This window comes from Nicotiana tabacum, chromosome 7, assembly GCF_000715075.1.
Source record: "Nicotiana tabacum cultivar K326 chromosome 7, ASM71507v2, whole genome shotgun sequence".
Taxonomy (NCBI): Eukaryota; Viridiplantae; Streptophyta; class Magnoliopsida; order Solanales; family Solanaceae; genus Nicotiana; species Nicotiana tabacum.
In genome coordinates this window covers 155,251,161-155,268,238 of record NC_134086.1, presented here as the reverse complement: position 1 = coordinate 155,268,238, position 17,078 = coordinate 155,251,161, and the positions used below count along the sequence as shown (strand labels likewise).

The following is a 17,078-nucleotide window of genomic DNA, read 5'->3' as shown; positions in this document are numbered from 1 at the left end:
CATGGAACCCTACTGGAGGCGCTCAAACTGCCTTCGAAAGGCCTCTCTCTGAGTCACGGGGAGAAACTTCTCCAAAAACAAAGCTGTGAACTATTCCCAAGTCAAAGATGGCGAACCGGCTGGTCTAGCTAAGCAATAATCCCTCCATCAAGTTTTGGTGGATCCAGACAGACGAAAGGTAGCAAAATCAACTCCATTGGTCTCAACGATCCCCATGTTCCGAAGAACCTCGTGACAACTATCCAGATAATCCTGGGGATCCTCAGTAGATGCATCGCTGAATGTAGAAGTGAAGAGCTTGGTGAACCTATCTAGCCTCTACAAAGCATCGGCGGACATAGCTGATCCATCACCGGTCTGAGCCACTACACCCGGTTGAACTGCCAAAGCTGGTTGAACCGCTGGAACCTGAACTTGGGGAGCTACCTGCTCTTGAGTGCACATAGCAGGAGTCTGAGCACCTCCTCTAGCCTGAGAAGTGGCTGGAGCTACAGGAAGCAAACATGCTCAGGTGACACTCTCCATGAGGCCCACCAATCGGACCAGAGCATTTTGAAGAACTGGGGTGGCAATGAACCCCTTTGGGACGTGAGCTGGGCCCACCGGAACTGCTGAGGCCGGAACCTCCTCCTCAAAATCAACCTGAGGCTTCACCACTGGTGCTGCTACTCGAGGCTGAGATCTGCCCCTACCTCGGCCTCTAGCACGACCTCAGCCTCGCCATCTGCCCCTAGTGGGAGCTGCTACTGGGGGCTCGGACTGCTGAGCGGTAGATGAGGAAGCTTGTATTCTCGCCATCTGCGAAAGAACAGAGTAGAAATCCAATTAGCATTTGAGGAACAAATCCGCACGACAAGAAAGAACAAATGTGAAATTTTCCTAACTTTGTAGCCTCTTGGGATAAATACAGACGTCTCCATACCGATCCCTCAGACTCTACTGAGCTTGTCCGTGAGATGTGAGACCTATGTAACCTAGGGCTCTGATACCAATTTGTCACGACCCAGATTTTTTCACCCTCGGGAGTCGTGATGGCGCCTACTAATGAGAGCTAGGTAAGCCAACCTTTAACTACCTTTTTCATTAACATATTACTTCTTTTAACAATTATCAGTGATAGCATGAGAACAGCAGAATTAAATAAGTTAGCGGAAGACTTAAATTAAATAAGCTGAACAATAATGCGAAAGTCGACATACGCCTCTACCCAAGAACTGATGTCACATCACTCACGAACTACTAAGGGTACTAAATACAACCGTTTGAAAGAAATATAACATTGTTTGTCTTGAATACATGAGATAACAGAATGAAATATAAGATAGAGGAGACGCCGGGCCTGCGGACGCCTGCAAGGCTACCTCGGTGTCTCGGCGGACTGAAGGCTGGCTCCCGCGCTACTGCTGCTGTCCAATACCTGGATCTGTGCAAAAGAGCATAGAGTGTAGTATCAGCACAACCAACCCATTGTGCTGGCAAGTGCCTAGCCTAACCTCGGTGAAGTAGTGATGAGGCTAGGACCAGACTACCAAATAACCTGTGCAGTTCAAACATCTATATATACAACGGAAAAGAAATACAGGAAATAATCAGTCAATGTGGGAAGGGGAAACATGTTGTGGTGAGGTAACAGTTCCAAATAGAAAACCTCAATAAAAGAAAGAAACAACAAAGCCAGAATATCAACAAGAATCAGAATTCAACAATTTGCATGGCATCACCCTTCGTGCTTTTACTCTCGTCCTTACCCAAACAAAATTTATAATAAAAATGTGCACGACATCACCCTTCGTGCTTTTACTCTCGTTCTCACCAAATCAATCGTATCATAGTAATGTGCACGACATCACCCTTCGTGTTTTTACTCTCTTTCCTCACCACATAGTCAATGAATATCGGTATGGAATGGTACATCGTACGGCATGGCATCACCCTTCGTGCTTTACACTATTTCCTCACAATAGCAAACAATGCACGGCATCACCCTTCGTACTTTAACACTCTTCCTCACCCAAACAACAATCACAAACAAAGGGGCAAGGGAGTAGACAAATAATGGTAGAAATCCCGGCAAGGGAATACAATTAAACAGCTGAATTCCGGCAAGGGAACAATATCAATAAATCTCAACATCCCGAAAAGGGAGATAATTACCAAAGCAACAAACATCCCGGCAGGGGAACAATTCAATAACTCCTTCTTTTTCTTTCACTTCTTACTTTATAACTCATTTTACCAATTGAGTCAATGCTCCAAAGGGTTCAATTATCTCATATACTTTTACAATTCATATTATAACTCGAGCCAATGCTTCTCGAAGTTCAAAAATCACAATTTCGTTTACATGCTTTTTACAACATATAGAAATCATCATTAAGGCATGAAAGATACAACAAAAATCAGAATATCCGCAATATAAAGACTCACGATCATGCTAGACACCAACGTATAGATACTCGTCACCATGTCTATACGTCGTACTCGACAATTAGTAGGTAGCAAATAAGACTCAACTCCTAATCCATCAAGCTAAGGTTAGACCAAACACTTACCTCAAACTTTCACGGCCAAATCAATCCTCAATTACCGTTTTTCCTCTCGAATTTGGCTCCAAATCGATTGTATCTATACAATAATAACTTCAATACATCAACAAATGTTAAACAATGCGAACCCAATGCCTAATTATAGTTTTCCAAGCATTCTTCCCAAAATTCCAAAAATCAACCCCGGGCCCGCTTGGTAAAAACACGAGGTTCGGACCAAAATCAAATCACTCATTCACCCACGAGCCCGAATATATAATTTATTTTCAAATTCGACTCCAAAACGAGGTCTAAATCAAGAAAAATCAAAAGCCCTAACTCTACCCAATTCCCTAATTTCTACCCTTAATTACATGTTTTAGGCCTAGAAATTCAATAGATGTTGATGAAAATGGAAGAAAATAAGTTAAATATTACTAACCCAAGAGATTATGGTGAAGAATTGCTTCAAAGATCACCTAAGAGTTTTGGAGAAGAAGAGGTTTTGTGAAATTTTGAGAAATCCCGTAAGTGTTCTGTTTTTAGGGTTTTAAAATAACTGGGCAAAATGACTCTACGCGTTCGCGATAGACCTCTCGCATTTGCGATGGGTCAGGATTTTTGGCCTTCGCGTTCGCGAATCTGTATCTCCTCGAGCCCTCGTGTTCGCGTCCTTGGGGTCGCGTTCGCGTAAGGTGTTCTACCCATTCCCCCTGCCCAGGCCCATTTGGCCTTCGCGTTCGCGCGGCCAGGAATGCGTTCGTGAAGGTATAGCCCCCCGTTGCCTCGCGTTCGCAACCTGGGCTACGCGTTCTCATAGAAGGAAGTTCCTTCAGCAACATTTTACACATCGCGTTCGCGAGGGCTATCCCGCGAACGCGAAGAAGGAAATACCACAACACCTGAACTGCTTTTTCTGCAATTTTTCTTAAGTCTGAAACTTTCCGAAACACACCCGAGCCCTCGGGGCTACTAACCAAACACATGCACTAACTCAACAACATTATACGAACTTATCCGTGCGTTCAAATCACCTAAATAACCTCAAAATCAATGAATCAAACCTCAAAATCAAAAAAAAATACTCAAACTTCATCAAGTTTCTAATTTAGAAATTTAAGTCCGAAACACGTCAAACGACGTCCGATTTCAACCAAATTTTACAGGAAGAACTTAAAACATATATAAGACATGTACCGGGCACCAAAACAAAAATACGGGCCCGATAGCATCGCTTTCTGATCAGATTTCTTTTCCAATTTCCTTAAACATTTTCAAAAAACAATTTTACTTAAAAATTTATTTCTCGGGATTGAGACCTCGGAATTTGATTTCGGGCATACGCCCAAGTCCCACATTTTTCTACGGGCCCTCGGGACCGTCAAATCACGGGTCCGGGTCCATTTTCCCAAAATATTGACCAAAGTCAAACTTATTCATTTTAGCATCAAAACTTAACATTTTTCACAAAATTTCATATTTAAGCTTTCCGGCCACGCGCTCGGACTGCACACGCAAATCGAGGCAACTCTAAATGAGGTTTTCAAGGCCTCGGAAGCACAGAATGGATAAGAAGACAGGTGATGGCCCTTTGGGTCGTCACAAAAATAAGCTAAATTTTATAGCTTGGCCAAACGTTCACTGAATTGTTTATTAGACTGCATAATAAGGTTATGCTCCAACTTACTGCTCCTAGTTGACATAGGTTAATTAGGAACCCCAAAGGTAAGGTGTTTTATGTCCCATTCTTGTTGTACTAATTTTAGAGTTAATTATATTATGTAGGGGTCAATGTCATAGATTAAAAATAAGGCATTTCTTGCGAAATTATATATATATATATATATATATATATATATATATATATATATATATATATATATATATATATATATATATATATATATATATATATATATATATATATATATATATATATATATATATATATATATATATATATATATATATATATATATATATATATATATATATATATATTTTTTCTCCATTTTTGACAATTTTACATTTTTCCCCCTATTTTTTTTTACGTTTCTCTTATTTTGTATAAGAAACCTAACGGTTGCTTATTTATTTCTTTCTCCCAACAGTCGGTTAATAATGACAGACCCTTTCTCTTCTATCTCCCTAATCATAGTTGCCTCTGTTGACTGGAAAAAAATGCCTCTCTCTCTTCCCTTACTTTCTCTATCGCTTTCACTCTCATCCCTTCCTACAAGTAAAATATCCTTTCATGTGATTATGTAGTTTAATTTAGCCACTTGCTTTCGAGTATTTTAATAACTTTATTTGTCATTCCTTTTTCCTTTGTCAGGAGATCTAAAAGGGATTCCTTTGAGTCGCATTCTATGACTCTGAAAAAATTCTTTTGATAAATTCATGATAATTTGGCGAATTAGGAGACTGATGCAGGTTTGGTATTATTTTCCTTTTCATCGTTCATTCGATAGGTATTCTTATATCCATCTTTTTTATTTTCTCTATATTTGTATCAAAATTTCCAACTATGATCTTTTTTGACTGGCCAAAATAAATCATCTTTTTTTAAGGTTTTGAGTCCGCTATAAAATAACAGCATCGGCAGTTGATGGACTAACCATTGACCGAATCCAGAAGATGTTTTGGAGAGGGCTATTTGCTGTTTCTCAACACCTGCAACAAACTTCTTTTAGAGGATGATGTATCCTAAGTGAAACAATAAAAGTCACAAAGGTCCTTTCAAAGCCCATAAGGAATAGAGTGTTTTGCTTTCGTAGTGACCTTTAAAAATTTTCCTTCAGAGTTGTGACTTACTTTTTGGTGCATTCAAACTTTCAAAGTTGTCAAATTTTTTTTGTGCTTCACAGTTGTGAATTGCTTGATAGCGTGGAACCAAGTCATTGAAGTTGCTTGGAAAACAAATTTGTTTGGCACTAATAAAAAAAGTTGTCTGGCACCAAGTCATTGAAGATAAATGGCATTCACAAATGACGTCTTTTGGATAAATGATCCAAACCTACAAGCAATTACACCTTCAATTATATGTATATTTTATCTGTTCTTTATATTTCCTTAATACTCATGACGTTCCAAAAGGATGTTATTTTCAATTACGAATTCTTATAGTTATTACTTCTAAAAATTATGCAAATGTATTAGTAATTCTATTATGGTTTCTGAACAAGAGGGTTAAATTCTGCTCTTACAAATAAATACAGAGTAAAAAAAAATTCATGTAAGTCTTCAAAAAGGACAATAGACGTTTGTTGCCGATGCTCAATACATTCAAAACCTTACCATCAACATCTCATGTGGGGAGAGAATCGTGATATCTTCGGCAAAAACGATATTAGGCAGATCCAAGCACTCCTCTCAGAGAGGTACAAGTTTGCAAGTAACTTGCATGCCCATGGAATGCATGGGCTACCATAATATTCATGGAGAGCAAATTAATTGGGTGACTACATTAGACTAGAAGGACGGATGTTATGGCAGGGTGAACAATTATATACGAAGACGGGGTAATGTGATGCAACTATTGGGGGTTGAAACAACTGGGTAAGAAGGTTAAAGAAAAGGCCATTTACTCTTTTCTCTGCCTGAAAGTTAATGTCTTTTCTAGTTGTTTCATTCAAAATTTATCCTACTCTTCCTACCACACCTACTTCGAAACTCATTTATACATGTGATTTGTTTACGCTAGAGAAGTATCTACAATGTTTGTAGGAATACATGAGGATGAGACAATATAAACATATTTTATTTTTGTGAATGTAATATAGATGCATTAATTTAAATGATATTTGTTGTTTTAATATTTCATACATGTTTTATTGTTCTTCTATTGAGTGTGATATTACTATACCCTTTTTTTTTTTTGTGTCAAAACTCATTGACTGACATAAAAAAGAAATACAAAATGGTATTTGTTTTGTTTATTTCATATACAAGGTATGTACCCTTCAAAAACAACACTTCAATACACAAGTTTTAAAATTTGTGATGCAAGCAGTGGCAAGAGGATGTGCTCTCCCTAATGATTTTTTTGTTGCTAATCAGGAAGTATATTTCATCTATATAATTTATCATCTTCGTAATCATTATACAACTAATAATAATTTAAATATTTTTATGTACGTTATTAGTAGTTTTAAGTTGAATTTTATCTAATTTCAGTGTTAACCTTTTTTCTTATTGTTAATACTCCTTGAATCTGTCTTAACTCGATATAACTTAATAAATTTCATTAGTAATATATGATTAACTACAAATTATAGAGAAGCATATGTTCTAACTAAATTAAAATTACGAATCAACTCAAATATAATTTTATTTATATAAGGGTATTCTTCTCATTATAAAGAGATAATATCTAAATCCATATAAGCATACTAATCTTTTTATATATTTGCTTGCATTAATTCTTTTATGATCGTGCGAAGCGCGGGCAAATTTACTAGTAGGTTGAATAATCTTTGGACTATATCCCGCTTTTGTAGATAAAGCTTTATGCTGGTGTTCCAAAGGTTTGCCAGTAATATCAGTGAACAATTTTCGCGCAATAATTAGTGTGGGTTCAATTATCACTACTATCATTTTTTTCTCTTTTCTTTTTGCGATCTCATGACTATGTAATGCAAAAAAAAATTAACAATTTTTTTCAAAGAGTCTTCGAGCTAATTGCAGTAAATAAAATCTCTCGCGCAATAATTTTGCATTCGAGCAAGTAATTAATAAGGTTAAGAATGATTTATTTCTTTGGGTGAAATAAAAAGTTAAAAGTTCAATTATTTGTACATAAAAGAAATTATTTTTCGGGAAACAAACTAAAAAAGAAAGTGTATCAAACAAGTTATTAGGTATCACTTATAATATGATTTTATTTACTCTTTTCTCCAAACTGCAGTTGCCTTCAACATTTTAAAATTACTGCAATTTATCCATTGTATCTAGAATTTTCAAGTAAGGTTGCATTTAATTTGGCGGTCAATAAACTCAAGATATTTTGCTCGTTTGGAGAAGATATTAATGATAAGAGCTTTCTTGTTTAATCTTTTAAATTCTTAACTTACATCAGCGTGTAACACCGCATTATAAGAATGTAAAAATTGCACATTTAGTCGCTGGTAATGATAAACCCTAATTTTTTGCAACAAAAAAACAAAAGCCCTACTTAAGCTTCTTTTATTTTTTATTTTTTTTGAAAGTGTACTTTAGCACTGTTCAAAAATTATTCTAGGTTGCAAGACTAAGAAATGAAAGACAATTCTTTTAACAATACAAAGACGATTTTATTTTGTAATATAAATAGCCTTTTAATTTACGAATACAATTCAATCATCTTGTAGGGTCAAATATGTGACGTTAACCTTATCGGTTAAAAATTGTCAATTTTTGCTGACGAAAGTTGAAGCATTGATTGATCGAATATTAACACCTGCAACATGTGAATAGAAAATTGAGAACTTAATATCTTTTTATTTTATTTTAACAAGAGCTTAATATCTTTGACAACTTGTATGACATACTTAAAGGTAACTGCATATAATTAGTTATAATAATTTAAATTAATAATTCATGTATAATAGATTAAATTATACTACTAAAAATCTAAAAATTATTTCACCTAGTCAAAATATTTGGGTTAAATTCTTGTGCAATAATTTGTGACGATATATACTTTTCGTTTTAATTTATTTGAAGCTATTACTACTTGAGGATCAAAAAAATATTTTTAAAAATTATTTTTAAATATTTTAAATTATTAACTATTGTTACTTACCATACTTCTAAATATACAACAACAACAACAACAACAACAACAACAACAACAACAACAACAACAACAACAACAACAACAACAACAACAACAACAACAACAACAACAACAACAACCTAGTGAAATCCCACTAGTCGGGTCTGGGGAGGGTAGTGTGTACGCAGACCTTACCCCTACCCCAAAGGAGTAGAGAGGTTGTTTCTGAAAGACCCTCGCCTCATGAAAACAAAAAGACAAAAAGGAGACAATATTAGTATCACTACAACAATCATAGGAAAAATAGGAACACCATGAAATGCAGAAGAAAGATGCAAACAAAAGCGATAGCTAGTAAATAGGACATGCACTGAAAAGCGAAGTAGTAAAAATATGAATAATAAGAACAACATGAAATCAAGAGGAATGATACAAAGCAAAAGCAAAATAGTATCCCTACCAAACTGGTCTCCCATAGTTATGGCATAAGGCAAGACTCAACTACCTCCTAGCCTACCACCCTAATACTCGACCTTCACATGTTCCTATCAAATGTCATGTCCTCGAAAATCTGAAGCATCGCCATATCCTGCCTAATCACCTCCCCCCAATACTTCTTAGGCCACCCTCTACCTCTTCTCGAGCCCTCCACCACCAGCCGTTTGCACCTCCTTACCGGAGCATCTGGGTTTCTCCTCTAAATGTGCCCGAACCACCTGAGCCTTGCTTCCCGCATCTTGTCATCAATGGGAGCCACGCACACCTTCTCTCGAATATCATCATTCTTAATCTTATTCATCCTACTATACCTGCATATCTACCTCAACATCCTCATTTCTGCTACCTTCATCTTCTGGATATGTGATTTCTTAACCGGCCAACACTCAGCCACATACATCATGGCCGGTCTAACCACCGCTTTATAGAACTTACCTTTGAGTATCAGTGGCACTCTTTTGTCACACAATACTCCAGATGCTAACCTCCACTTCATCCATCATACCCCGATACGGTGTGTAACATCCTCGTCGATCTCCCCTCCCTCCTGGATAACCGACCCAAGGTACTTGAAGCTGTCTCTACTCGGGATGACCTGTGATTCAAGCCTCACATCCACGCCTACTTTCCTCTGCTCAACGCTGAACTTACACTCCAGGTATTCTGTCTTTGTCCTGCTAAGCTTGAAACTCTTAGATTCAAGAGTTTGTCTCCAAACCTCCAGCCTCTTGTTAATACCGGTTCGCGACTCGTCAATCAGAACTATGTCATCGGCGAATAGCATGCACCATGGCACATCCCCTTGAATGTGATGTGTTAACGCGTCCATCACCAGGGCGAATAGGAACGGACTGAGCGCAGAACCTTGGTGTAACCCCATAACAACCGGAAAATCCTCAGAGTCGCCTCCTACTGTCCTAAACCGAGTCTTTGCCCCATCATACATGTCCTTAATCGCCATAATGTAGGGAACCGACACACCTTTTGCCTTCAAGCTTCTCCAGAGAACTTCTCTAGGAACCTTGTCATACGCTTTTTCCAGGTCAATAAACACCATGTGCAGATCTTTCTTCCTATCTCTGTACTGTTCAACCAACCTCCTAATAAGGTGTATAGCTTATGTAGTAGAACGACCCGGAATGAAACCAAATTGGTTGTCGGAGATGGACACCGTCATCCTCAACCTTGCTTCAACCGCCCTCTCCCATACTTTCATAGTATGACTCAGTAATTTGATACCCCTATAATTGTTACAACTCTAGATATCACCTTTGTTCTTATACAGTGGGACCATCGTACTCTATCTCCACTCATCTGGCATCCTCTTCGCCTTAAAAATAACATTCAACAACCTAGTCAACCACTCCAAACTTGTTTTCCCCACATACTTCCAAAATTCTACCGGAATCTCGTCGGGCCCGGTCGCTTTGCCACTACTCATCTTACTCATAGATCCCACGACATCCTCAACCTCGATGCACCTGCAGTACCCAGAGTCACTGTGACTCTCGGAATGCTCCAATTCACCGAGCACAATATCCTGATCCCCTACTTCATTAAGAAGTTTTTGAAAGTAAGTCTGCCATCTCTTCTTAATTTGGGAATCTTCCATCAATACTCTACCATCGTCGTCCTTGATGCATCTCACTTGGTTTAAATCCCGAGCTTTCCTCTCTCTTAGCTTGGCCAACCTAAATAACTTATTCTCCCCTCTTTTTCCCCTAGTTCCTCGTACATACGACTATAAGCCGCAGTCTTAGCCTCCGTGACCGCCAGCTTCGCTTCCTTCCTAGCTACCTTATACCTCTCCATGCACGCTCGCCTCTCCCCCTCTCCTATTCTCCCACCTAACTTCCGGTACGCCTCCTTTTTCGCTTCCACTTTACCTTGTACCACTTCATTCCACCACCAGTCTCCTTTGTGCCTACCAGAGACGCCCGTCGAGACCCTAACACCTCTCTCGCAGACTCCCTTATACAGTTTGTTGTAGTTGACCACATAGAGTTCGCGTCACCACTTCTCCTCCAAACTCCCATAACCGACAACCGCTCTTCCAACTCTTGAGCTTTGTCCTTAGTTAAGGCTCCCCACCTGATTCTCGGTCTTCCTCGAGCAGACATTTTCCTCCTCTTCACCATAATACTAACGTCCATCACCAAGAGCCTATGTCACGTCACGAGTATCTCACCTGGAATCACCTTGCAATCCTTGCACAACCCTCTGTCGCGCCTCCTGAGGAGGAGATAGTCAATCTGAGTCTTCGCTACCGCATTTTGAAAAGTAACCAAATGCTCCTCCCTCTTCGGAAAGCAAGAGTTATCAACCGCCAACCTAAAAACCTTAGCGAAGTCCAGTAACGAGGTTCCTCTTCCATTCCTCTCCCCAAAACCGAAGCCTCCATGCACTTCGTCGTACACACCTGCGGTCGACCCAATATGGCCATTGAAATCCCCTCATATGAATAACTTCTCAGTAGGTGGTATCTGACGTATAATCTCATCCAACCCATCCCAAAAGCGCCGTTTAACCTCCTCATCTAGGCCCATATGTGGCGCATAGGCACTAACGACGTTTACAGTGCACTGACCAACCACCAACTTAATAATCATCAATCTATCATTCAATCGTCTAACCTCAACAACAGACTCTCTAAGTTCCCTATCCACCAATATACTCACTCCATTCTTACCCTTCTGGGTTCCAGAGTTCCAAAGTTTATACCCATCTGTGTCCCTCGCACTCGAACCTGCCCAACTTGTCTCCTGGACACACGCTATATTGACCCTCCTCTTCTTAAGGATCTTCGCCAGCTCTATAGATTTACCTGTCAATGAACCTACATTCCATGACCCAATTCTCAACCGATGGACACCCTTGTTCCCTTTACCTCCCTTGCATCCCAACACGCCTCCTAGCCCCCGCCCTACCTCCCGGCCCACCCCCCGCACGCCCCGAGGACATGAACTCACTTGAGCATCCCAGACTGCAACCACTATAACTCCGGCTGACTAGGGGTAATCACTAACAGACACCACAAAACAAACTAGAATAATGTCACTGCAGGCGCCCTAATACGATGACTAAACTAATAAGAACTAAAAGGACATCAATTTTACTAACACAATAGAGGGAAATAGGCAGACGGGAGGTACCCATACTTCTAAATATGTACATTTTATTTTTAAACAAATTGAATCCAAATTGAGCAAAATATATTCGATTGTCTATGTCTGAAGGAAGGCACTGCATTTAGCCAATGCATCAGCAATTTGATAACTTTCTCTAAAACAGTATGAAAAAACATGTTTAGTTCCCTCGTAATCTGTTGCAATTCTTACATGATTGTTGAAACTAACTTTATAGTATGAAAAATATTATAAAAGAGAAAAGCACTTGCAGTACTTGCCCTTCTGTGGGTCGAAGTTTTCAGATTTAATTTACCTTTCTAAAACAACAACAATCCAATAAAATCTCGCTAGTAGGTCTGGGGAGAGTAAAGTGTACGCAGACCTTATCCCTATCCCGGGGATAGGAAAGCTGTTTCCGGGAGATTCTCGACTTAACAAACGAGACAATAATATCAGAAAAGAAGAATAAATCTGTAATAATAAAAATTTATTTTTTCTACAAAATTAAAAAAAGAAAATCAAGAAGGGAGAGAGAGTAAGGAGCAACGAAAAGTGTTATCCTTCCCTTTTACAGTTCTCTCACCATAATAAGGGATATTTAGTTATATCAACATTTCAAAATCTATACTTCCACCTCAAAAATTAACATTTCTTTTTCAATCACTAAAAGAAGGAAAGGAGCAAGAGGTAAAAGGACCTTAGCATAAAGTAGTCTTCATTTCTCCAGAATTTCAATTTCATTTGACAAAAGAAGTAAGTATAGAGTTTTTTTAAAAAAAAACAGAGGGTAAAATAGTCTTTCAATAGTTGTCACTAATCAATTAGATGAATAAAATAAGGGGGGTAATTAATGTAAAGGTCAATTTCTGCATCAAAACTGTTGAATGTGATAAGTTTCCAAAAAAGGCACGCATCAAGGAATATATGCAACCCTCTCTTAAAAGTAATTATCCTAACTAAACACTCACCTAATTTTAGGCAATTAACCTAATCAATTGGTCCCGGAGAGAGAAATAAATTTAATTTTATTTAGAAAACAGACGTATACACACACGCCAATGCACAGGCTACCGAGCTTGGTGGCTTCTCGAGATGATTTATTTTTATTTAAAAACCTAAAAAGTCTTTTCGGTTAATGAATAAAGGATAATAGTACACTAATCTATTAATTAGTTGGTATTAAACGAGCTTATTTAAAATAAAGTTGGCGTGCCGACACCTGTCGCCAGCATCCACCAAGCGGGGTCCCCCTTAAGATACGGCCAGCATCCACTAACTTTAGCATGTTTTTTTAACCTGATCATTTACAAAGGTTTTATTGGTTGTGTGACTTTGGGACCACTTTTGAGCATGACTTTACTATTCAATTTTAGATACCAACTAGTATTAGTATCCGCGCGATGCGCAAACACAAATTATATCAAATTATGATTTGTATAATTTAGGTTATGTCCAAATAACCTTAGTATTTAAACTTTCATATAAAAATTATAGATAATTATTAGATATTAAAAAAAAAAAAGAGGACATGAAATCATTTTTCAAATCTCGTAGTGGATAAGCTATTTTTTTTAAAATCTGTAACAACATAAACTCTTGATTTTATTACTTTCATTTCGTCCCGCGATCAATATTAAAGACTACTAAATATGCCAGGTTGTGATCTATCTTTTTTGAGCATATTAAATCATATTATTTTAACAAAATTCTTACTAAAACTTTATTTTACATCTCAAGTTCAAATGTCTTATCCTTCCACATATTTTTTTCTTTTTGTTCTTTGCTTATAGTTATTGTATTGCTCATTACTTAATATTGTCATACTGTCACATGAATTTTTTTATTAGTTTACCAACTGACTTAATGTGTTGATTATTTTCCTTTTAATAATCATTGAGAATTATAATTTTTTATTCTAGAAATTTAATGTATTGTACGCTTTATCCTCTTACTTGGGACTCTTTTATCATTTAAATGTATCAATAATATTATATTATCTAGCTATTTAATTTATTTATTTAAACCATTTCATTATCACATTTTCATGTGTTTTTTCAGTAACTTTTCATTTCATTTAATATAATTATCCAAATATAATATAAATAGATATGTAAATTTTTATTCTTGCATAAATATTAATTTATCTTTAAACTATTGCTCTAAATTATTAAATTGTTTCAATTAGTCAATATTTTTTTAAGTATTGCATATTTATTTTATTTTAATTTCAAAACTAATTATTAGTATAAGTATCCTCACATTGTTTCTAATTTTTTTATTCTTCAATTTTTTTTGTTTTATCTATTAGACTTCGGTTATGTCGCCTTATCTACAATTTGACATTTCTTAGCAATCTACCAATGTAAAGTTCATTATTACGATTACTTATTTTAACTTTCTTAAGTCTGGTATTTAATAGCCTATCATAAGACATAAAAGCTGAAAATGAAAAACAAAACAAACCAAAAAAAAAAGAGGAATATAAAAGATTTACGTTTAATTTAGGATAGAGTTGATATTAATTACTTCCATTAATAATATTTTTTTCTAAGTATTAATTATAAAATTTATCCTAAAATTGCCAAATGACTTCTTATTAGCTTACTACTTGGTTTCACCACATTACAAATCATCCTCTTACTTTATGTATTAAAAATTATTGATATAGATATGAATATTGCTATGGATATAGATATATAAATATAATTTATTAATTCAAAAAAAAATTATTGCAATTTTTATTAGTTTTGTCCTAATTTTGCTATGTGTCTTACTCTTAATATGTTACCCGGCTTAACTACATTGTAAATTACCTTCCCTTATAAAAATAAAGTTTTATAATATAAATATAGATAAATAATGATGTTGCATATATCATATAAGTCAAACCAAATATTTTGTTAAGCACCTAAATTAAAGGGATAATATCACATAAACTAAACCTTGAGTTGGAAATATATCACGAAGGAAAATCAGTTAAATTTACTCCTTTCGTTTATCACTTGGACCAAAATTAAAGGGAGAATATTCCTTAAATAGAACTTTCATTATAGAAACATTTCTTGAATAATTTAGATTGGATTTTGTCATAATCCTGTTAATATATATTAGATTTTGTCATAAAATATATTTAAATTTTGTTTTAAAAGGGCCAAGTGGCTTTTTCTCATTAAGTCACTTGGCTTAACCCCATGCTTCACTACTCTCCTTTTAATATAATATAGATGCTTCACTATTCTCCTTTTAATATAATATAGATTACAAACCATCCTCTTACTTTATGTATTAAAAATTATTGATATAGATATGAATATTGCTATGGATATAGATATATAAATATAATTTATTAATTCAAAAAAAAAAATTATTGCAATTTTTATTAGCTTTGTCCTAATTTTGCTATGTGTCTTACTCTTAATATGATACCCGACATAACTACATTGTAAATTACCATCCCTTATAAAAATAAAGCTTTATAATATAAATATAGATAAATAATGACGTTGCATATATCATATAAGTCAAACCAAATATTTTGTTAAGCACCTAAATTAAAGGGATAATATCACATAAACTAAACCTTGAGTTGGAAATATATCATGAAGGAAAATCAGTTAAATTCACTCCTTTCGTTTATCACTTGGACCAAAATTAAAGGGAGAATATTCTTTAAATAGAACTTTCATTATAAAAATATTTCTTGAATAATTTAGATTATATTTTTGTCATAATCCTGTTAATCTATATTAGATTTTGTCATAAAATATATTTAAATTTTGTTTTAAAAGTGCCAAGTGGCTTTTTCTCATTAAGCCACTTGGCTTAATCCCATGCTTCACTACTCTCCTTTTAATATACTATAGATTCAAATACAATATTATTCTATTTTACTTACTTGGCCCGAGGGTTGTGAATGGTTCGGTTAGGTCGGTTATTTTATAAAATTTATATCATATTAATTTTTCGGTTATTCTATTGTGTTTAATTAACATTATACTTTTCGAAATCGTCCCAATCATATCGGTTTCTTTTCAGTATCGGTACCGTTCGATTTATTTTTCGATATTTTTTTGAATGTTATGTAAAAGTCACTAGTAAAAGTAGAATGCAATAACATCCGTACTTTTATATGACTAGCAAACTCTCTAGATATTTTTACTGTTTAAAGGGTGATAGATTAAGAAAAGATGAAAGATGACCAGAATATAGACCCATCAACCAGTGTTTTAAAAGGTATGGGCGTAAGGCGAGGCGTTTGACATATGGCTCAGCGAGGTGTAAGCCTCGAGGCACGGGGCGCAAGCCTCATAGGTATTTAATTTTGAATATTTTATGAAAAAATATAATTACAGTAAATATTTATAATCGGATAAAATTGCATAAAAATTGAACAAAACTATATATATATGTGTGTGTGTGTGTGTGTGTGTGTGTGTGTGTGTGTGTGTGTGTGTGCGCGCGCCTCATCCCCACAAAAAATTAGTTAAAATAATCTATTATACGCTACTTTAAAGCACAACTAACTTGAGTCGAAAAGATAAAGTTTTCTACATGAAAGACAAAAAAGATGACTAACCTGTAATTTGAACTTTGAACTTGCTGCTACGAAGGAGAATGAAGTTCTCTTTGTATTTGTGAAAAAAAATTGAATATTCGTTGCTTTTGGGAGATATTAGCACACTAGCAGACAAGATAAAGAATTGGGAAAGATCATGAATTAGGGCTTCAATCAATAAAAAAGATCTTGACTTTTACCTTTAATATATTTCAGTTCCTTTTTAAAACTTTTGAGTAATTACCAAGCTGACTTTTGAGAAGTTGAGTATTATATGAAGGACTTATTCAACAAATTTTGTTTTAATTTAAAAAAGTCTTTGGGGCTTACACAACACTAAAAAAAATGCACCTCAAATGCCCGGGCGTATGTCCCGAAGCTAGGCGTACGACTCTTGAGACTTTCGCCCCACACCATTGTCTCAGGGCGTTTTTGGTGCGCCTCACCCCAGGGCTCTCCCCAAAAGTACTTTTTAAAACACTGGCATCAACTGTTCTACAGTAGAGTAAAAGAAACTAAGCAAAGACAAAAAAAATATAAATCACACGAGTGAAAAGATATTAACCAAGTTGGGACACGAGAATAAAGTCTATAGAAGATTAAATATTCAAAAAGAT

General features: G+C 35.8%; 1 long non-coding RNA gene across 1 annotated transcript; it reads left to right on the top strand.

The window, feature by feature from the left end:
• The first annotated feature begins 4,615 nt into the window (after positions 1-4,615).
• Positions 4,616-6,351, top strand: LOC107825001 (uncharacterized). The gene is made up of 2 exons (XR_001656975.2): positions 4,616-4,764; positions 4,861-6,351. It is a non-coding gene; the product is annotated as an uncharacterized LOC107825001 (long non-coding RNA).
• The last annotated feature ends 10,727 nt before the right edge of the window (positions 6,352-17,078 follow it).